Genomic DNA, 23,071 nt, shown 5'->3' on the forward strand with positions numbered 1-23,071 from the left:
TGTTTGGTTTTGTGGGGGTTTGGGGATTGTGCTGGGACATGACAGAGAAACTGGTTCACAAACAAAACCTTCCCTGTCATGATAAAGCAGAGTGCTAAGTGCACAGTGACTTTACTGTAATGAAACGTGTGCTGGGCAGGCACAACCTGGGATCACTCCTAGGTACTGGTGAGGGCACCCTGAGCAGGTCCCTGCTGTCACATCAGGGAAGGTCTGTCATAAAGAGTTACCTGTTTGCTTGGATGCCTCGAATTAGGAAGCTCTCCCAGTCTTGAGGAGTAAATGTGTAATTTCCAGCATAAACATGCAGGTAGTTTACACCCATCTTGTGCTAAAAGCAAACCTGGCTCCCAAGTAGCTTCTTGTCTTTACAATGTGCTGTTATGTGGTGAAGCACAACCATTTTCTCCTTTTCACATGCTTTCTGGATCAGAATTGGCTCTGGCTGCCCTGCTCAGCCTCGAGTACCTTGTTGAATGGTATTAATGTTTCCTTCCTGTGGCTGCTTTTATCTGAGCCCAAGTGTTAGATGAAAACTTAACACTTCCCGTATCATGTACTCTTTGGATTTCACAGGAGGATTACGTGATCTGCTCTCGTGTTTCTTGTTTGGTGGGGATCTTAGAGCAAGATTAATAATTTATAGGGGGGAAAGAATCACAAATATGGAAACTGATGTGGTCATTGTAATGCATGTGTAAAATCTTCAATTGGAGGAGTCTGTTTTTCTCCAGTGTTGGCACTTTGAGATCTGGAAGGAATCCAGGCTGAGTTCCTGGCTTCCTCCTAATTGTGCTGTGTGTATGTTTATTTCTTCTGTTCTCAGTAATGTAATTTCATAGAATCCCAGCCTGGTTTGGGTTGGAAGGGACCTTAAAGCTCCTCCAGCTCCAACCCCTGCCACAGGCAGGGACACCTTCCACTAGAGCAGCTTGCTCCAAGCCCCTGTGTCCAACCTGGCCTTGAGCACTGCCAGGGATGGGGCAGCCACAGCTTCTCTGGGCACCCTGTGCCAGCGCCTCAGCACCCTCACAGGGAAGAGCTTCTGCCTAAGAGCTCAGCTCACTCTCCCCTGTTTCAGTTTGAACCCATCACCCCTTGTCCTGTCACTGCAGTCTCTGGTGAAGAGTTCCTTATTTAATACACGATCACCATCCATGGATACTGGTTAGCATTTAGAATTTATCTTCTCTTGCACAGGCGTTACAATAATTGAGTTGAATTATGTCTTAGTGTAGTGAATGGGGCCTGAGTGTGTGTTGCAGTAATTCTGTGTATTCTACTGTTTAATTGGCATTGGGATGCAAATACACAATGTGTATTCACACCTAATGTGTGTACCTCACAGGGATGCTTTGGCTTCTTTTGTTTCTGCCCCATGCAGTTGCTTTCTCTTCAGATTAGCATATGTACAACCATGCAAGCAAGGCAGTTTTGTAGAGAAGATACTCTTATCTGAGGCCTCCCATAGCTGGCACCCTTGCTGTGAAATGAGCACACGCTGCAAAAGCTGTTTTCTTTTTCCCTTTAGCAGTTGTGGAGATGGTTGGAAGCTGATGGGGAGCCCCTACATGTTGGGTTTCACAGCTTGCATTTGACCTTCTTGGCCACCATCAGTTGGGTAGTCCCATCTCATCACCCACCCTACCTCTGATAGTTACTGTTGGGTGCACTTTACTGCCTGTGGTGACTGACATGAACCTAAACTTGTGATAATGGAATGAATCTCTTCTAACCTGCCATTGGTAAGTGTTTGCTATCAGGAGAGCTGAGAAATGAAGGGTCTGAACAGAGCAGCTTTTAAAGGTGGTGTTTGTAGGACAGATTCCCGGCTTCCAGCTTCTGTACCTGCCTCTCTAAATGAGTGTTGCCCTCTTAATGCTGCCTGGGTGAACATGCAGAGGGGGCAACAAACTCTGTGTGGAAAGCTCTTGCTTTCCACAACTTGGATTTTACAACTGCTTAGTAGAGTTTTGGCAAGCCATTCTGCAGGAGCATTTCTGAGCAGTGCCCTGCAGCTCCTGCTGCTGTGGAGCTCCTGTGGAAGAATCCTGCTGATGCGAAGATGGCAGCAAACCCAACACCCCAGGAGCTGGAGGGTCCAAGAGATTAGCTTTGGAAGGCAGCATAAGAAATCCTTATGAAATGCCCTTCGTTCTTGTTGGTGCTGCTAACTTCGCTCCAGTTGGGTTCAGATTGCTACAGTGCTGGCAGTGAAGGTGTAAAACAGAAGATGAAGGATCAGACAACAGAGTGATGTTGATAGCATCATTGTCCAACCTGTGTGTACTCCTGAGCATGGTAGAAAAGACACCAAATTGCAGTTCTTGAGTGCTGGCTAGGCTCTAGCTTGTCCCTACTGTGCTGTAAGAGGATGGCGTGTATTACTGCTGCTGTAGGCAGAAGTTTGGTGGGATAACAGGGCTTTCATAGTTCTTTCTTTCAGTTTTATACCATTTTATTGCTTCAGAGGCCCTTAAGTGTTCATGGCCCTTAAGTGTTAAGTGTAATCCCTTTGATTAAGTTTAGCTTTCTTCTCATACCACTCTCAGGTGCCTCAAAGATCCTTTCTCCCCACACATTTATCCTCCCATCCCTTATCTTTTCTATTTTCATTTTCCCCTGGGAGTTCAGTTACTCAGAGCAGTAACATGTTTGTTGTTCTTCAGAGAGTGGTCCATCCCTGTGCTTGGTTGCATCTGACAGGAGGAGCGATGTTGAGCTGGGTTTTAGGTTTTCCTGCCAATGCACAACCACTGGTATGTGAGCTAAAAGGGCATTTTCCCCACTTAGCTGCTGTAGGGTATTTGAAATGAAGCAGAGTCCTCTGTGTTCTGAGGAAAAGCAAAACAAAGGGTGTTTATGTTCCCATGTAGAAATGAGGCTCCAGTGGGAACACCATAAGGTTAGTAGGTGCTACGTGCATAGCTAGTGCTGCTCCTTCCAGCTTAGCCTCATCCCAGCATGCTTTTATCTTGTGCTTTCAAGAGAAGAAGGTACCTGTCATGTTCAACTACACCCAGATTTACCCGAAGTGGCAAATCTCCATTAGAGACCAGGAAGAGCTTTTAATCAGAAGTGACAGTGTGTGGTCTGTGATTTGCACCCAGGCCTCGAGTGCTGGGTGAAATTACCTTTCTTGACACCCACCTTGCTATAAATAGCTGTTTTAACTGGAGGCACATGTCACTTGGGTGAAACCTGAGTGATGGGGGGAATGCACATCTCTGAGCAGAGGCGTTGTCTTGCTTTATCAGATGTATTGAAAGCTGCACATCTCTGCCAAGCGATGCTGTAATGGTGAGGCAGCTATTGATCAGAGCTGCGCTCTCAAGTGTTTTGAAGCTGTAATAGTGTCCTGAATCATCCCTGTGCTCCATTCACAAAAGGTGCTGCTGCTGTTAGTGTCACACTGATAGATCTGTATTGGTTCTATCCCACCCGACTCCCCCAGCATAAGTGATTTATATGTTTTTCCAGGAAACTCCATACTTTTCCAGTGCCCTCCTTTTATGCGCATCACAAAGGGGTGGTTTTCCTGTTACTGAGTGTTGTCTGAGTGCCCAGACTGTTGGTAACATGTAGCAATATGCTTTTTGGTGCAGTGTCAGAGTATCTCCACAATTCTGTCTTTATAATTGTCCTCTTTCAGGGGAAGCCATGGTGACTTCCCTGCTTGAAGCATTTATTCGTCACACGCCATCTCTGCACCATTGCTGTAGGACTTGGCTTCTGATGCTGAGGTGTTCTGCAAGAGGAAAAGTGCAGCTTGTCTTGATGCATTCAAGCCTGGAGTGTTCTTGAACTTTGTGGAGAGGTCTCTGATTGGTGCATGTGAAAGGAGAGGAGGAGGATTCAATTGCAAATCTCACTTGCCATTATCATGATGGCTTTCCGAGATGAAGAACTCTGCCCATCATCGCATCCTCTTGAAAGGAGAGCAGCAGCTTCTTTTTAAACTTCGTTTTCTTTTAAAGCTACTGTATCAAAATCATCTTTGCTGAATGAAACAGAGCCAGGACTTTTGAATTACAGGCTTTGATTTTGAAGCCCATTTCAGATCTTTGGGCTGTTCCTGTTCAAAACGCATGTGACACTTCAAAGCTTTAGCACTGAGGTGCTTGGAGGCTTCAGGTGGCTGGGTGGAGAACGTGACTGGAGGGTGCCTATTGCAGTTACCATTACTGGTGAATCTCCAACACCCAGAGCCTGTGGAAGCTATCTCTGTGTTTGTGACTGTTAAGGATGCTTAGTGCTGGTTCCTGTGGGTGGGGTGACTGTGGCAGTGTCATCCTGAAAAGGTTCTGAAACACGGCTGTATCGGAAGACTCGAGCACTGATGGACAAGCACGTGCCACACCACCACATCAGTGTTTAATAATCCCCATTTTTGTGTTACCATCTCAGTTTGCTGCGCAGACTGAAATCTAGGAAGAACTCTGAATTTGGGGCTGAAACATGTATGCTTTGTGCATGGAAGAAGGAAGCGTGGTAAGAACAGAGGTGGAGGCTCCATCCTGAGGGCTCAGGAATTGGGGTGGTAAGAGTTGGAGTTCCCTTAAAATCATCTTGCCCAGAAAGGTGGCATTTGCCTCTTGGGTTGGAAATGGAGATTTGTGAAAGGAGAACTGTACACAAACCATCCATCAGTGCAAGCCCTGCAGGTGAGGGATGGCTTCAGAGGTGACTTGTATTTCTGCTGGGACTCTGCTGCAAAGGGTTTGTGTTACTGCTGATCTTTCAGCTTAAATGTAAGTTATGGCTTAAGTTACCCTAAAAATCTGGGGTTAAAGTTTGCTTCTGAAAGAGGTGCTCCACTATGGGCTCTTCTTATCTTGAGGTAATTGTGAAGAGTAACCTCATCTTGGTCTGAACGTTGACAAAAGTAGAGAGATGAGCTCAGTGGCCCTTGAGGATGTCATACTACAGGCTCCACAAACCCTTCTGTATGGATTTTCAGTGAGGTTGGTTGTTTCTTATTGTGTAGAGAATTCAACCCTCATAGGTTGAAGCCTTTGGAGAATCTGCTTGTCCTGCCTCCTCCAGTGGCTTGTCCCTCAGGTCAGGAGTTAATGATGTTGTACTCCCAGGTGATGCTTCAGTGGTTGAGATTTGAAAAGAAAACACTTAAAAATGGCAAGAGAAATGACAGTTCAGCCAAGGGCTGTGTGAGGAGAGGGAGGAGGATGAGCAGACTTCACATCTTCATCCCTTGCCATGACTGTTATGCTCTGGTAGAGCTCAGTGTGAGGTGTGTGCTTGCACACAGCCGAGTTTGGGATCTTTGCTTCATTTCGTCAAGTCTGGCACATGGGATGGAGCAGTTTGAGAGAGGATGTGATGCTGAACCTCAGGACCTTGAGAGGTGCTGGTGCTGCAGCGGGGGAATAGGATGTGGCAGCTCTGCCTGCCCTGTGGTGGGTCACCAGCATCTGCACATGGTCTGGCTGCTGCCTTAGTGCAGACAAGGCCTGTGTCACCGGCATTCCCCAGCCTGTGTGTCAGGAGAGCTGTACTTGTGCAGGAAAGGAGTTTATGCCCTAACAAAGGAGAGGGCGTTCTTATTTCTCTCCCGTTGGAGGGAACTTTAAGCCTGATCTCACTTCTGTTTGGGATGATGAGAACAAAAGGGGGAAAATGTGGGATTTCTTTTCATCTGTGGCTTTCTTACCACGCCCCTGGTGATCTCATAGCTGCTTAAATCTCAGCCTAGTGCTGTGCGACATAATCCTTGTCATTTGGTGACAGCTTATTGTATGCACATTCTCTGTGCGCCTCCTCATCTGAACTGCTTCATATACCAAAGCAGGAGGCATTCCTATTGCTCTCAGTGCTGTTGAGCTTTGCAGTGTTGGGTGTATCCTGTTCTGCATCATGCATCAACAAAGCTAACAGCCTTTGGAGGGATCTTGGATCTTTATTGCTGGTGGTAATAGAGAGGGCACAAAATTGATGTGGGTCAGCTTGTAGAAACTGCAGGGGTTTTAAACAGCTAAAATAGACACAGGATTGCAGAAGGGTAAATCTGAAATGCTTCATCCTGATGGGGAGAGCACATTGACCAAATGGGTGTTTTCCAAAGGCAGTGGCAGTGAGATGTGTTATTCTGTCACTGCTTTTCTGCTCCTGCTTGGTTCCTGTCGCAGCCCTGATGCCCTCGGAGGCAGCTGTTGTCCCAGAAGCTTGATGCCCTTTGTCCGTGTCCCTGGTGTGTCAGGGGAAAGCCCTTAAGGAAGGGCCTTCCTCCCTGATATTGTTGCCCAAGAGCAGTTCTGCACAGATTCCTTCTCTAAGTCTTTCTGATTTGGTTTTTTTTTTAAGGTTGGTTTTTTTGCTGTAGTAGTAGTGGAGAGGTTACATCTTGGAATCTCTTTGAGTTTCCCAAAACTTTGGGGTAATAAGGGTAAGGTGTAATCCTTACATGTCAGCTCCTGCTCCCTCTTTGTGTTTTAGTGCAGCCGGTGAGTCTGCTTGTCCCTGTGTTCTCATTACCAGTGGCTCATGGGCTTCTTTCTTTGGAGACAAGAAGTAAGGTTGGTGACTGCCCCAAAGACTGCTGGTTTCATCTTCCTTCTCAAATCCAATGTTGGCTTCAGTTTCAGCAGGAGACACCCCCTTGCATAAGGAGGTAAAGCATCTAGCCGGGGCCATGCATGTGCAGGCTCTGTGTTCACCCATCCCAGTGGTCTCTGGAGCAGAGGGTGCTGGTCAGATTGGGCTGCAGATACTGTTGCCTTCCTTGGACTTGATGGCTGTTCTACCTCTCTTTCCTGGAGCTTTTGTAGCTGTGTGTTATCTGAAGAGACATGAGGCTGCCCCATGCATCCCTGCTGAACCCTGAAAAACTGCTGGAGCTGATTAAAGAGGCACGTTCCCCCTGGAGATTGGCCTCCTCCAAGCACGGGAATGTAGGTCATGGTTAAGTATATAAAATGCAAAAAAGACTCTATTGTAATGGCAGCATTTCACCCAGATAATCCTGTGAGGTCCTCACACTAATAGCAAACCTATTCTTCCATACATGCTATTTAACATGACTCATTAAGCAAACCTAATTAAGTAGCAGCTTCAGCCCTACTAAATGCCATGGCACAAGTGATTCCTAAGGCTTTAGGAATCATGACCAGTGCATCCTCCTGTCTGCTGGGCTTTCTCCATACAAATCTGTATTCTCAGCCTTCAGTGTCCAAGGCCATGGCAAAGGAGGGAAGCAGCAAGGTGTAAGACACTGTTAAGTACCTGATGGGATAAAGGGAATGTTGCATACATGGCTGGCTGAGCCAGGCACCTAGGTCCAGGGTAATGAGGAATGAATCCAGGCTGATGAATTAAGTGGGATGGAAGCTGGCTCTGTGTGGAGAAGGGGGTGCTCTGTGTTCACTGGGTGGTGTTGTAACATGCAGGAGATCTCCTAAAGCACACCTGAGAAGTGGTGTATCTAAAAAGAAATCTCTCAAAGCCTGTCAATGCCTGTCGGGGATGAGTCTGAGGCTCATCTGATGCAGATCTTCCCAGCTGAAGACCTTTCACTACAGAATTCTGTCACATCAGGTGCTTTTGCATGGTTACCGTGTACTAGCACTAGCTGCGTTTCAGTGGCTGGTAACACAGTACTTTCACATATACACAGCCTGCAAAGTTGGGGAATCTTAATTCAAGTACAAAAATCACTGTTGTAAGCATAGGAGCATCCTGTGGCTGGTCTGACTTGACTTGAGCTGCTGGAGGTTCTGCTTCCCACTCAGAAGCTTGCCAAATCTGAGGAGTACACAGTGGCAGTAATGAGCAGGGGCAGCTTTAAGGAAGATCCCAGTTTGTCTGCCTAATGAGGAATGACCATCTAGTGCAGCCTAAGGCTTTGCAACCCATGGACCATCCCAGGACATGCCTGGGCTCAGCATCCTGGAGCAGTTCTGCTTACGAATGTGCTAACGCTCTTCAGTTCACACCACCTGGCTTTTCAGTGACTGAAGTCTGCTGTCCAGTCACTGCCTTCCACAGTCACCAGCCTGCAGCCCTGTCCCCTGCCTCACCATGGCATTTTGGCAGTGCTGGTTGGAGGCAGAGTTCTGTTAACCTCCATTTTAGGGGAGGCAGGGAGGAGGAGGCCGAGCGCTGCTCTGGCTGTCAGGGGAGCAGAGCTCTCTAAATCATCTTGTGAGGGTGCTTTTATAGTGTTTGCAAACCTATAACTGTTTATGGCTCAGTGTTTCACCAGGGCTGTGATCGGCTGAAATCCCTCTATTATAACTGAAGCCATTAAAGCAAAGAACATGTTCTGGATATGGCACATAACAAAGAGCCTGGTATTAAAGCAAAATACGCACTTACCTACTATATATATGCATAGCAATCTATCCTCCAAAAAAGGTTATTTTAGGAAGCAAGCATCAAGTGAATTACAGTTCCAGGAAATATGGGCTCCCTGTCAAGGGTAACTGGCTGGCTTTAAGACAAGGCTGTTGATTAGTTGTTCACCAGACCGTTTGTATGCTTTGGTGCAAAGGTATCCAGATGCACAAGGCACACATTTGGAGTCGTGGCACTGTAGGGGCAGGGATCAGTGGTTTTGTACTTGATTAGCTGCATCAGTTGTCCTTAGTGGTTTTCCATCTTTAAGATATTCCAAAGAGCCTGTTAGCACAGGTACAGTGCAGCACTCTGTCACATCTGTGCTAAGGGATCTAGTGCCTTTCTGCTGTGAAAGGCAAATGCTTTGTTTTAATGGGGAAAGAAAAAGCCTCACTGACAGCCGTGTGTCTGTTTGGAGCAGAACTGCTGACTTGAGGCAAACGAGCTCTTACTGCTTTCTGCTCATGCTCTCTAGAGTGAGCACTTATTCCTCTAAGGGCATCCTCAGCAGAGCTACTTACATCCAGTCAGGTTACACCTGAGAGAGTCCATGGAGGCAGTGAAGATGCTCAGAGATGAAAGACCTCGGCTCATCTCAGGCCTTGGGCTGAGCTAGCAGCTCTGGAGGAGGGTGGCAAGGTTATGGGGGAGCAAATGCTCTTTATACCTGTGCAGTATTTGACTGTCACATGGAAGGAGGGAGGCTGGTTCCACCCCTCGTGTTTGATCTGTCTGTCAGCATCCCAGGGAAGCCAAGACCTTGTGCGCAACCAGTGTGTCAGTGTCCCATTGTAGGGACCCTTTCCTGACCAGTCCTGCTGGACTGGGGGCAGTTCCACTGATCAGGGAATCGTAAGGGGACCCCTCAGTGGCTCTTCCCACTTCGTGATCCACTGGCAGGATCACCTCCTTCAAAAGAGTCTTAAATCCCAGTTAGGGAAGTTCTGAGGCTTTAGTCCTTGCCATTTCTAGGAAGATAGCGAGCTTTGGGGTGAGTTTGGTAACACCCAATCTTCCCTTGCCTGTAAGAGGTGACCTTTTAGAGTTGTTAGTGAAAGGGCAGCTCCATGTTTAGAATGGGAACTGCCTACAAAACCAGGGTGCATCCGGCTGTATTGCTCCTCTGGTTTCAATGCCATTGGTACAAGTATTTACTTATAGCACAGTGACTTGTGTGAGCCATTTATATATGTGCTTTTTGTTGCCAAGGAAGGGAAAGGAAGAGAAAAAGAAGATTCCCAGAGCTGTAATTCTGGAATTACTGTCACATCAAATGTGCTGCTGAATAACTGAATGGATACCTGTGAAGTGACACGGAGAGGAGAGCAGTGTTTGGATGCAGATGCTGGATGTTCTGCTGGGCAAATGCTGTGTTGTTTTAGGTTGCTGGCACAGATCTGGAGAGCTTATGATAGATGGTTTAGGTATCAGCCTAGAAAACACCTGAAGGCAAAAGGATGTGGTAGTTTTGTGTGATCACATCGATGGGGTTTAAATACGATGTTGAAAGCTTTGTGCTCTGACTGAGATGGTAAGGAAGGAAAAGTCGGTCCGCTGGACTTAACCTGTGCAAGGAGGTGAACCAGGGCTTTGCTCTGGGAGTACAAAGTGAGACTCTGAAGGGGTTTGACATTTCTGTGTCCATATTGCATCATTGCTGTCACCAGCCCTGGTGAGATTGTCTCGGAGTTATTATAGGGAATTACAGGTTGGTGGGTTTTGTATGATAGGATGCACAAACAGGAGGCAATGGATTAAACCTGCTCAGGCTGAGGATGTTTCAGGCTTCCCCAGCCATTCCACAAGTGATTAATTCACCCCTTGAATAAACAGGCGTGTTCCAGTGCAGGGCTTGCAGAAAATCAGTCCTTAAATAACTGGGTTTTGTAGCCTGCTGTATGGATTCAGTAGGGACTGTTGCTTCTTTTTGTAATGGCCAGTACAGCATTTATGCAGGGGGGGATAATTGAAACCCTTTCAGTGAATAGAAAATGCAGCTGAGGTTTTTTGGGCAATGATGCAATTGTGCTGCATTGTCCCAGTAGCATTCACACACTTCTGCAGTGTGAGCTGGGGGAGTGGCTTTGCTGTTTGTCAGGAGTGAATGCACTCATGGGGTACCTACGTCGCACTGAATGCGAGGTGGGCTCTCTGTAGCATTCCAGAGGTTGCTTGAACTGGGTTGTAAAGGCTTTGATTACGCTCTCTGAAACCAATACCTGACTTAGGTGGTTCAGGAAGCATGTTATTTAACAGAAGGCTTTCACAGAATGCATGCTGTGTCTTGCAGCTAGGCACGGTACCTCTTAAACCAGCTCCTGCCTTGGCTCTGTGCAAGGAGGAACTGGAGAGATGACCCTAAAACTGCCCTGGCTGGTCCTGACAAGGAGGCAGTGATGATACTGGTGTCCTTGTGAGCTAAATCTGTTTCCCTTGAGTGCTCTTAATCATCAGCCATGGAAACTGCCCCCATCTCCAGCCTGAGCATCCCATATTTCTCAGCTCAGTTAGCAGATTTACCCAGGTTCTGATCTGCTTCACGAACTTCACTGCTCTGCCTCATCTCCTTGGGCTTCAGCCAGCCTGTCTGTCCATGCAGCATTCCGTATGTAGCAGAGCACTAAGGCTCTGCAGTGTGTTTGGGGAGGGTGTTCTGCCTGTGACACCAGCCAGGACTCTTTCTCCAAGGGGATGCTCTGGCTCAGAGCAGGCAGGACACTCAGAGGAGCTACGAGAGATGGGTCAGCTCCATGCCCTCGCTGCCCAGGACTGACTTGGCACTGTAGCATGACACAGCATTTGCTGTGCTTTCAGCTCCAGCTATTTATAAATGGCTTTTCAGTGGTATTTTGTCTGCTCTAGGAGACTCTGTACTTGATAAAAGAATTCTGCCTAAGTTTATTAGATTTGCTGCAGTTCCTACACCTCAAGGAGTATTTTGGTTCCATGGCAGGGCTCTAGCTCTGGGTCTAAACATGGTTGAATGTGAGGGAATTGCTCCTTAAGGTACGTCTGCAGTCAGGCCCCTAAAGTGATTTTGCCCTGCAGGCTGGACTTGCATTGGGTCTTATGTGCAAGTCAAAACTGCCATGCTAGGGATTTAAGGCTAATCTCTTCCCTTTCTCCTAGGAGAGAAGATTGCAGCCCCTGTGGAACATTGCTGTCTGTGGGGAAGGGGCTGCTTGTGAGGGTGGTAGAGGAGGCTCTGGGCTGTACCACGCTAACCAGCTTGTGTCAGCCTCCCCTGTTCGGTTGTTACATGGCTGACATCCTATCAAAGAGCTCTGTCTGTGTCCAGAATCTTAAGCAGCTTTATAAATAGTGTTGCTCAAACTGCCTGTGTGTGCAGAGACTGTGAACGACCGGGGGAGACCAAAATATTATTGCTTCAGTTTGTGAACCAGTCCAAAACCTGGAGCAAGGAAACCTTGGTTATCATCCCCTGCAATGCAAAGCACACATCTGGGGGGGGGGGGCTGGCTGTTAGAGAGGCAGCACTGCTGGAGATTGCAGGCTGTGACACTCAGAAAACATGAATATATAAATCTTCTTAAAGCATCTTAAACTGTTCTTTCTCTCCTTGCCTGCTGCCTTAAAGCTGCTTGCAGGTTATGCTGTCTGTGAATAACTGTGAACAATTAGAAGCTAATTTAAATGGCTGGTTTGTATTCGCAGCAGCAGCACATGAGCTAACCAGCTGGAGAGCAGACACAGTGATTCTCTGTTGAGATGTCTCCTTCTTGTGTTCCCCGGTGGGTTTGGCTGGCAAGGTGGATGTTTGCTGCGGGCTAAGGAGTTCCTCCTGCACACACTGACCTGATTGCAAGGGGAGAGAGGATGCTTCATGCCTTAGCACACACTTAACCACCAACCCAGCAGAGACCAGCTTTGGCTCAGCAGAAGAGCTCTCCCTGGTTTGCTTCAGGAATACTTTTTATGGATCCACTCTTTATTCCTACTCCCAAAGATGCAGGAAGGTGGGTGCACTGTGCCTCAGGAGGGGGTTAGTCAGCAGTAGTCACACAGATCTCCTTGCAGCATCCTTTTTAGCCTCTGGAAAGGCAGATGGAGGTTCAAGCAGCCCCACTCTTTCCTTCAGGCCTGGCAGTGTGCTGCAGATGCCACTCAGAATGGTGAGTGACTAATCTCCACACCACTGATGGTGTCCAGATGGCAACCCCAGCGTGGTCCAGCAAGATGGAAAGCCCTGCTGCATTGTAATGCCATCTCCCTCCCAGGGCAGCAGTCTGAGCAATCCTTTTGCTTCAGGTAAAGAAAAGAGCTACTGGACAGACCCTTCTTGCACACAAGGAAGAACACAGCTTAACTGGCCATGGGTTGCTGGGAATCCCAGGGATCTGCGCTGGTGGCTAAAATGGGCTTCTCTTCTGTCCACACTGGTTGGTGTTGGCATCCAGGTGAGCTTTTTAGGGGAGTCTCTTCTAGCAGACAGATGCATCTCACTTAGACCTTGTCTAAGTCTAAGATACTGCAAAAAAGCTCAGCACAGCCCCTTTTCCCCCCCTGGATGGTGACATGTCCACCAAGGTTTCCAGGTCCTGCTTAAGCTGGGCCTGGGTGTCTGTAGAGATGATATGCTCCTCACGGCTGCTTTCTGCTGGCTCTGACCCCGCTTTCCAGGAGTGCTGAGACAGCCTGTCTGCGACAAGTGTTGCCTGGTGTATGTATAGGCAAAATGTTGTCTCCTTTCCTGCTTACTGCTTCCACCCAGCTTCTCCTGTGTCTCTAACCACGGCCTGGTGTATTTTCAGGTAACAGTGCCATCTGGTGCTAGAGCACTGCTCTCTTATCAAGCTTTTTTCACGTTCTTAGGCAGAGGTAGTAGGACAGTATTGCTTTTAATCGGCCATCTTACTGTAAGAAAATGGGAGGAGGGGAGTCCTGTGATGATCTGCTTGTGGGACACTAAAAGGGGCAACGCTTTATGCCTGGCTTGCCTTTTCTGTTAAGGAAGTGATTTTCCTGGAACTGCTATACCCACAAGACTGAGTCCACAAAGCAAGAGTATACAAAGCACTGAGGAGGAGGATCATAGCTTTTACTATGAACTGCTGCTGAGAAGAAAAATTTGATGTTTGTATTAAATCTTGTCACTGGGGACATTTAAAAGATTCCCTGTAGGAGCCTGAGTGGCTTCCTGCTGGAGTGACTGGTCAGTAAATCATAGACTCGTTTGGGCTGGAAAGGACCTTAAGATCATCCAGTTCCAACCCCCTGCCACAGGCAGGGACACCTTCCACTAGAGCAGGGTGCTCCAAGCCCTTGTGTCCAACCTGGCCTTGAACACTGGCAGGGATGGGGCAGCCACAGCTTCTCTGGGCACCCTGTGCCAGTGCCTCAGCACCCTCACAGGGAAGAGCTTCTGCCTAAGAGCTCATCTCAGTCTCTCCTGTGTTTTTGCACACTAGGAGTTTGCTTTGCATTCCCAGATGTAGAAGCTGTTGATTGATAGATGTGAGTACATGGGATGTAAGCCTATTAGAACAAGTAGAGCAGCACTTGATGACAAGGTTGCACAAAGTCAGACTTCTCTGTAACTCTTCCCAGTGGCCCTGAAGCTTATTCATGCCTGTTGAGTTCAGAACAGAGTGTCTCTGTTGAGCAGGCTACTGAGGTCCTCGTCCTTGCAGCCAGAGCTGGCACTTGGGTACCAGGTTGTCTTTGGTGCTTTACCCCTTCTTCAGGCATGTAACCCAGGCTGATGTGCAAGTGGGTTCCCTGTTGCTGCATCCCTTTTGTGATGAGTGGTGGTGCTCAGAATGTGAGACTAAAGGTGCTGAGAAGCTAAGAGTTGATGGTTATAGGTGGGATTTGCCTCCAAGTGAAGCAAAGAACAAGGCGGATTTATGCAGCTCTCCTCGTTCTACTTCCAGGATCCTGTTCTCACAACTGCATTGCTGCCTCTGCTGGGAAATGATCCTAAACCTACTTTTTCTTCCTTCGGATAATAACCCAGTAACCTTCCTGTTGTCTTGTCTTCCTTCCTGTGAATCACTGCCTCATACTTTGTCTTCATTCGCAGACCGGTGTGTTCACCAGGCCAGGCAATGTGGCTTGTGGTGGTTCCCAAACCATGCAACTTTGCAGAGCTACGGAAGCAATTTGTTGCCAGTGTAACAAATAATAGTTGACAACCTTGGACAAGGCAAACCCTAGTAAAAGATTTACTTTTGCTAAGCAAAAGACTCACATTGAAGCCAGATTCCTCTGCTCCAAAGCACAGCATTTGCCCACATTAGAATTAAGCTGAATTTTTGTTGTATGCAGTGATTCGTTGTGATTTTTCAGCCGAATTCCACTTCCTGGAGAAAGAAAGTGGAGCTTTTCAAGGTCTTTCTGCCAGAAGGTTCAAAGGTGGTATTTGTGGGGGGGGAAGATGCTGCAGCAGTGTGTGGCTGTGAGTGAAGGACTGGGAGGAACTGCGCCGTGGTACTTAAAGGATGGAAAGATACTCTGCCACCACGGAACTTTACTGCCCAAAAATAATGGGAAGGGTAAAAAGTCCCATCAGTATGGTGCTCAGAAGCGCAGACGGGGACAAAAGTAGCTATGGATCACTGCAAGTAGGTGTGCAGAAAGGGGAGGCTCAGGAAGCTTCAACTCGAAGCGGAAGTCGGAAGGAACTCAGCTGAGTGACACAGCTTCAGGTCTCTGTCTCCATGATGAGAGATAACAACAACTTAGAGCTGTGGGTCTGCCTTAGGAGAGCTGCAGGTCCCAGGGGAGGATGGGAGGTTATAAAAAGGAATGACACAGCGGGATTTTGAAGCTGGCTGTGTCACAAACCTTCACTGCTGGCAGTGCTGAAAGGGAGCAGGGATGCGCAGCCAGAGATCTGATTCCTGTGTTTCAGACTGCCTGATCTGTGGCGCTGGGAAGGTTTCCCTCCTCTGCTGTAAACAGTTGGTGTGTAATTTGATCAAAATTCTTGTTCCCTTAGTAAAGGAGCTTTGAAGCTGTTGTAGGCATTCAGCTGGTAAATTTAGAGCAGTGTGTGATGGCCTGAGGATGGAAGCTGCTGTATTCATCCCTACCAGCAATGAGATCATCGAGTCATGGAACGGTTTGGATTGGAAGGGACTGTTGAATCACACAATGGTTTGGGTTGGAAGGGTCCTTAAAGATCATCCAGTTCTAAACCCTGTGCCATGGAGGGGGGTTCATTACCAGATCTTCATGAGCTCTTTAGGAAATCCTGCTTAAGGCCATGCCTTTTTTTCCTGACAAGGTGCTGCATCCACACTATACCATCAAACCCCCAGCAGTTTCCTGGTACCAGGCACTGCTAGGGGTGGGCTTAGTGGTGAATCTGAACTGCGTGCTGCTGGTTGTGCGGTGCTGAATGTTGGCTGATTGACAGATTTAGGGCTGTTGGGTGCATGAACAAAAGAATGGGAATAGGTTAGCAGTTGGCTGCCTGCAGGTAGTGCTGCATGTGATGCAAAGGGGCTTGATTTCATCTTGGCTCTGTGGTTTCCTTTAAAGTATTCATTTCAGTTTTGGGGAGTCTTTTAGCATCTTTGCCTCCCCCTGCTCTGTTCTGCCCACAGCTGAAGGAAGGGTGTTTGGCCCTGCCCACAACAGCCTCATGAGCAAGCTTTTGGACTCTTTCGCACTAAATGCAGGAAACAAAGATGCTGCTCACTGCCCTTCCCTTGCTTTGACCAATCCAAATGGGGAGCTGGTGGTTCCTGAGTCACTCAAGGGATTTTTGAGTTAAATACAGGCCATGTTGAGCTTGTCAGTAACTTTAGATATTTTCTCCTTTAGTAATTCTGAGTGCTTTGAGATGACAAGTGAGGTCACGATGTTAGGAAAAGGCAGATGATGTCAAAAAGCAAAGTGGCTAAAACCCGAAACGCATCTAAAGGCATTGGTTATGTGGCAGAGAGGACCCTGTTCTGTTGTAAGGTGCTGGGAGCCACACACCACTGGCATCTACTCCTTGATCAGGCAGGAGTTCAGACTGTCCCAATGGGTGTATTTCTTCTGTAAGGCAGGAGTCTCCACAACCTCCTGTCTCACTTTCTGTCTGCAAGAGCTACACACAGCATATGTTTGCTATGTGGGAGTACCCAGGAGCCATCACAGGCACAACTTCCATGCTGATCAGTGCAGAAGCCTTATTCTCATAGTTCTGCAGCTGCATCCCTCAAAGGTTGCTATGAAAACCTGTGTTGTGCAGCTCTTCCAGGTAGCAGAATTCCAGTTCTCAAGAGTTTCAGTTTCCAGTAGCCTGTTTTCTACCCATTTCTCCTATCTTCCTTCCCATAAAACCCAGCGTGGCTGGAAACCTCCAGTTGTTAGAGGTGAAGCAAATCTGAGCTTCCATGGGATTCTTGGCTCTCACTGCTTCATCCTCTCTCCTCCTGCTTTGCTTTTCAGACAGTGTGCAGTGCAATATGATCAATGTAACGCAAGTCTCGCAAGGGAAGTGAGCTTTCCACGTGGAGCATATTTTCCCCAGTAGTATGTGATACCACGGGTAATGTTTTGCTACTGAAATGATATTAAAAATATCTTGGCTTTGGATCTTCCGGGTCTTTGAATTTCTGAACCTTTTGTCGTGTAACTGTGTGTAACCAGGCTATATTTGGGAGCTCATTTGCTATTTTAGCCATTTTGTTTGGGTTGAAATAAACCCAGTTTTTGTTGAGATGATTGCTGCACTGCTGCGTTAGCTGAAGTGGATTTGGGTGTGTGAGCAGGCCTTAGAGCTAAAAACGGCACAACACTGGGGGACACTGACTTGGGTTGGCTCCTACCATCTCCCTCCTGTCCCACCTCCATGCACACAATCCCATGGCCACCCCTGCACCAGGACTGAGCTGCTCTGTGTTATGTTGGCCACAGCATCATTTGATTTTCTCCTAGTGCTTGCCGCCGGAGCTGCTGGTGACCAGAAGCTGCTTCTTGTTGTAAGGAAGCTCCCTAAACCTCAGAGCCCTGTGGTGGTCCCAGTCCCCAACCAGTGCTGTCTGGTGTAGCTTTTGAATCACAGCTTCCCCATTGGAGAAAGCACCTCCCTACTTTCAGGTTCAGAAACCAGGTGTGGAAACGGGATACGCAATGTCCTGCTTCCCTTGGGCTTCAGGGCATTCAGAAGATGTGTGAAGAGCCTCTCTGCCAGCTGAATGAAGCCAGGTTGTGTTTTCTTACAGCATCAGGCACTTGGATTTAGCTTTATCTGTTTATGGAGCATCCTCTGAGTGCATCCTGGGGTTTGGAGAGCTCTGTGTGCCCTGTAACCTGTTGCTGCAGCAGACTGCTTTCCCTGTGGTTTGCTCTTAACCTGGAGTTTCCCTTTGCCCTCTGAGTGTTGCTACTGCAGGTTTCCATGGCATCTTCAAAGCCAACACACAGGTACCTGTCCCTTCAAAACAAAAGTACTAATGTGGGGATTGTAGGACGCTGTCATCTGGAATTGGTGACCTGGAGAGATGTTCCATGGACCTTGGTATGCGTCACACTAAAATTCTGTTAAACTTGAACAGAAATCAGAGACCTGGTTCATCTCTCCTTTATCACGTTTGTCCGTTGGCACAGAATGGTTTAAATGAGATCAGTTACACAAGGTGTGTGAAGAAAGTGTTGGGAGACCACATAAGATGGAGAAGCAGCCCAGAATGAAGAGCAGTGGTGGGTCTGTGCACATCAGATCCTGGCTTCCCTGCCCTCCAGGTGATGACCACCAAGTACTTGCTTAACTCAAATGGCAGAACTTCCATAGCGCATACTTCCAGCTCTTAGTTGGATCAACATCTCAGCCATCATAGTTTTGTCTCTGGCATTGTGCTTCCCTCCATTTCCTTGCAGTGTCTTGTTATTCCCATTTCTATAAGCAGTTACCAAGGGAGGGTAGGTGGGTGTTGCTTTTTCTCCTCCATCCTTATGTGCTTATTCCCAGAGCTCTTGTTTTGGAGGATAAAATCTGGGATGCGTCTGGAATAGAAACTGATGTTCTCACCACAGCGACTGTGTTGGAGGTAGAGGCTATGGGATGGCTCTGATACCCGTGAGCAAATGTTATTCTTTGTTGATCAGACATTGCAGTTACAGAGACTCCCAGGATCATTTAGGTTGGAATAGACCTGCAAGATCATCGAGTCCAACCTAGCACTGCTGACATCACCCTAAGTGCCTTATCTATATGTCTTTTAAACACCTCCAGGGATGGTGACTGCAGCCCTGCCCTGGGCAGCCTGTTCCAATGCCTGAGCATCCTTTGGGGAAGGAATTGTTCCTCAGCTCCGTCTAAACCTGCCCTGGTGCAGCTTGAGGCCGTTTCCTCTTGTCCCATCCCTTGCTCCCTGGGAGCAGAGCCCAGCCCCTCCTGGCTCCATCCTCCTGTCAGGCACTTGTAGGGAGCCATCAGGTCCCCCCGAGCCTTCTCTTCTCCAGACTGAACCCCCCAGGTCCCTCAGCCGTTCCTCATCAGAGTGGTGCTCCAGACACATGAGGCAGCACTGAGGGAGTGTGAACTTCAGCAGTTGAAGCCAGTATTGGCAAGCTTTGTGCCGGATCCAGTGTCACCTCCCACAGCCACGACACACTCCGCATCGCTGGGTGGCTGAGCAGAGATGCACTTATAAAACCAGGGTTGATGCAGGTGAAAGATGTGCTCCTGTAGTCCGTAGGAGCTGAAGCTCAAGGAGCAGTGATCTGAAGTTCAGCCTTGGGCAGTGGTGAGTCACAGTGACACAGTCTCCTGTCCTTCCTGGTGACCAAGCATAGCTTGAGCCTGACTGAGTAGTCAGCTCCTCCAAAAGGGAGCCCTACCAAAAGGTGTTTGTTGGTGTGTTTGAGACTGAGCAACCATGTCTGCCTGTGGATGCATTCAGCCTTTAAAACTGTGGGTCCCGGCTGTGATTTAGCTTGTCCCCACCTTCTGTTCTGGGGCTGTTCAGAGCAGGGGATGGTTAGTTCATATTCATCTCCTGTTGGCCACATTGCCTACTTGGGGTGAAGCGTGACGGTGGCAAAGCAAAATCCCATTTGTAGGCAGAATTCCTTTCTTTTATTCTCCTAAAGTAAAGCATTGAGACTCGTGCCCCAAACAGAAAAGAGACCATATGGGAAGAGAGAAGGAAGAGATGTGCTGGCAGCAAGAGGGTGTGTGTTGCCTTTTCCCCTTTGTAGTTTAAGGAGAGGGATGACGCTGGTGGCTGCAGCCTCTATAGGGGTGTTTCTGTCCACTGTTGGGTACCACTGATGTTACAAGCCAACGCAACCACCTGGTTACTGAATTTAAGCTCTGCTTTTAACTATGCAGATAGTGTCCAGGGATGTATGCCACTACTGCATGCTTCCAGTATTGGTTTTGTTTGGATGCACACTAACCAGGGCTGCTTGTCCCTATGTCAGTCTCAGCAACTCCTGTGTTAGCTGTCACTAAACCTCACAAGTAATTGCTGCTTATTTACCTGCCACAGCACTTGGCACTGGTGGCAAGTCCAGAGCATCAAAAGAAATTGCTCTGGGTTTGAGCTCTTGTCAGAAGGTACTTTTGGAGAGGAAAATTGGGCCTGTGTGTCTCCCATTTGCTTTATGGAGTTGAGAGGTTAAACCTAAAGAGTCAGAGTGTGGGTTCAGCACAGCCCTGGCCAAGGATGCCTACACCTACCTGCTGAGCTGCTTGCTACAGTGAGGATCCGGTTATTGTCACAGACATAGCTCCCAACCTCTGCAGTTAATAAATAACCCCCACAAAGATGCTTCAAATGAACAGTTTCTTCCTGATAAAAGGGTAAACAAATGGTCTGAAGCAATAAGATGCCAATTCTTAATGAGTTAGTGCTCAGTAGCTAGGCTGAAATCCCAGCCTGGTTTGTATTGGAAGGGACCTTAAAGCTCCTCCAGCTCCAACCCCTGCCACGGGCAGGGACACCTTCCACTAGAGCAGCTTGCTCCAACCCGTGTCCAACCTGGCCTTGAACACTGCCAGGGATGGGGCAGCCACAGCTTCTCTGGGCACCCTGTGCCAGCGCCTCAGCACCCTTGTCGTGAAAGATTCCTTCCTTATATCCAGTCTGAATCTCCCCTCTGGCAGGTTAAAGCCATTCCCCTTGGCCTGTCCCTACAGGCCCTTGTCCCAAGCCCCTCTCCAGGTTTCCTGCAGCCCCTTTAGGCACTGCAGTTGCTCTAAGGTCTCCCCTTAAGGAGCGTTCTCCAGGCTTACCCAGCCCAGCTCTCAGCCTGTCTGTTCTCTCCTAGTCCACCCAGTTCAGGTAAGAGCCATGATGCTGCCTTACTTCATTTGAGGTGTGTGAATTCAGCTGGGAAAGGGACTGTGCTCCTGTTGGTGCTTGTTCTTATGCAGAAATCAAATACTTCTGTACCCCTCCTGCTGCATGTGGTACAAAAGCATCTTCAGATGTGTTGGAAGTATCAGATGTTCTCTAGATTGCAGCTGATGCCTTTTGGCTGCTAGGTCTACTGTAGAGCTTAGGTATTGATTCCATGCCGAGCACCAAAAGAACATCTGAATAGGGGAGGAAATAAATGGGTGTCAGAGCTCTTTTGCAGTCAGTGCAGTCACCAGTGTAACAGAATCCAGGTGGGTGCATGTCGGGTGTCCCTCTGCCTGGGGAGAATAAGTGTTCACTGATGAACGTCCTTGTTTTGCCTTATTTAACATGCAGGAATGTGGGTTTATTCCTCATGCCTTGTGTTTGAGGTGTTTGGAGGGTGTGGAGCCCAGTGTGGCTCACAGGAGTGCCGGACTAGCTGAGGGCATTGCTGGGAACCTAGTATTTATCATTCTTGGGGCTGTTATCAAGGTGCATGGTTAGAACATCAAACTCATGTTAATACTGCCTTTCATAGGGGTAAATATAGCAACTGAGCTGTAAGTACCTATTTTAAAAGGCTTCAATATTGAGTTCTCTCACTGCTGAGTGAGGGGGCTGACCTGCTGATGATGTTCACATCACTCTGGGTATGACAGGCAAGAGGAGGAATGACTCAAGGTGCATGTTTCACAGTCTTTTGTGTTGACAGACATCACTCATGTTAATACTGCCTTTCATAGGGGTAAATATAGCAACTGAGACGTGGTGCATGGAGGGCTAAGTTCTATCCGGGGACAGATGATGAGCGAGTTGAGAGTGCTGTTGTAGGTGTCTGTTACAGACCCCCAGATCAGGGTGAGGAAGTTGACGAGGCCTTCTACAGGCAGCTGAGAGAGGCCTCACAGTCAAGTACCTATTTTAAAAGGCTTCAATATTGAGTTCTCTCACTGCTGAGTGAGGGGGCTGACCTGCTGATGATGTTCACATCACTCTGGGTATGACAGGCAAGAGGAGGAATGACTGAAGTGTCATCCTGGCTTCCTCTGGTCGGGGTTCTTCTGGGGTTTCACAGTCTTTTGTGTGATGACAGACCTGCCAAGTATTTATTGTTGATGCTGGCATCCTGCCTCCTATGTGGCTTGCTTATCCTGGCAACTTGAGGCAGGTGGGTCTGGCACATGAAGCTGAAAATAGTGGTACTGCCTTTAAAAATAGTGACCTGAAAATAGGTGAGATGTAGGCCCCCTGCAGAGGAAGCATTATGCCTTGCTTTGGGAAGGGTTTGTGTGGTTGTATCCTTCAGGAAGGATCACAGAATGGGGATGCTGCTCATTTACAACTTCTGTGCTTTGCTAGAGTTGACTGGTGCACAAGTATCGCTGCTGTCAGGTAGCATTGGATCACCTTGACAGGCTGGCTTCTTCAGGTGCTGTTTAATACAGAGCAGAACAGTATGGCTCAATGGTATGCTGAAACATAACACATCAATTTAAACACCATGTGTCAGAGATTAAATTGCCCTGATGCATGTTGAAGTGAAAGTATCATTATACACTCAAAGCTCTGCAGGAAGAGAGCTTCAGTTCAAATACCCAAACTGCTGCTTGAGCTCGAGTCCTTCCTGGAATGTGAATGTTCTGGTTTCTGGATGGTAAGAGGCTATCTATACAGTACTTATTTTAACAAACAAATTTAGAAAACTCTATGAAAATTGATGTGCTCTGTATACCCTGGTGGGATGTGAGAGGCTATGAAAACACTTCCACAGTCTGGAAATGGGCTGTGGGCTTCAGGTTTCCCACTCTGGTGAAGTTCTGACTGCAGAAGCTGGGTCTAAAAGCCTGGCTGGCTGGCTCCCTTCCTCTCTTACTGAAATACACCATCAAGAAGGCCATAAATACTCAGGTACTTTGGGTTGGTTCCGGATCTTGTCCTTGAATTATAGATTTATGTCTAATTTAGTAAAGCAGGCTGGAAGCCAGGGTGTGGGTTAGGATGAAATGCTGACAAAGCACAGTAGATTTTAGGCTGGAATCCTAACGCAGCAGCAGTGGAAAGGTGGATACTGAAGGTGAGATGTGGAAGAGGCTCTGTCCCTGACACTGCACTCCCAATGTGTAGTGAGCATGTCTGCTGGGCTCAGAATGATGCACCAATGCAGATACGCTCTTGACTGCTGAAATGCAGATGGAACTTCTTCCTTCTTCTGTTCAACAGAAGGACATCTCAACTCAGTTGCTGTGAGGCTGAGCAAGCCTGAAACAGGAGTTGTGGCCTCCCTGTTAGTACGCTCAGGGCGTTACTCCTTGTGTAGCATTTTGGTATTAGTGTGTTTGATGGCAATGGCGTGTTGTAGTTTTGAGCCTGATGATGACACTTAATGGTCTGCAGGTAGCCTTGAGATCACT

General features: G+C 47.9%; 1 protein-coding gene across 1 annotated transcript in view; it reads left to right on the forward strand.

The window, feature by feature from the left end:
• The window catches only part of UBE2O (ubiquitin conjugating enzyme E2 O), a 64,686-nt gene that overhangs the window by 10,606 nt on the left and 31,009 nt on the right, over positions 1-23,071 (forward strand). The window lies entirely within an intron of this gene.

The sequence above is a fragment of the Pezoporus occidentalis genome, unplaced genomic scaffold (assembly GCF_034315485.1).
Source record: "Pezoporus occidentalis ecotype Australia unplaced genomic scaffold, CSIRO_AGI_Poc_V1 ctg62, whole genome shotgun sequence".
NCBI classification, from domain to species: Eukaryota; Metazoa; Chordata; class Aves; order Psittaciformes; family Psittacidae; genus Pezoporus; species Pezoporus occidentalis.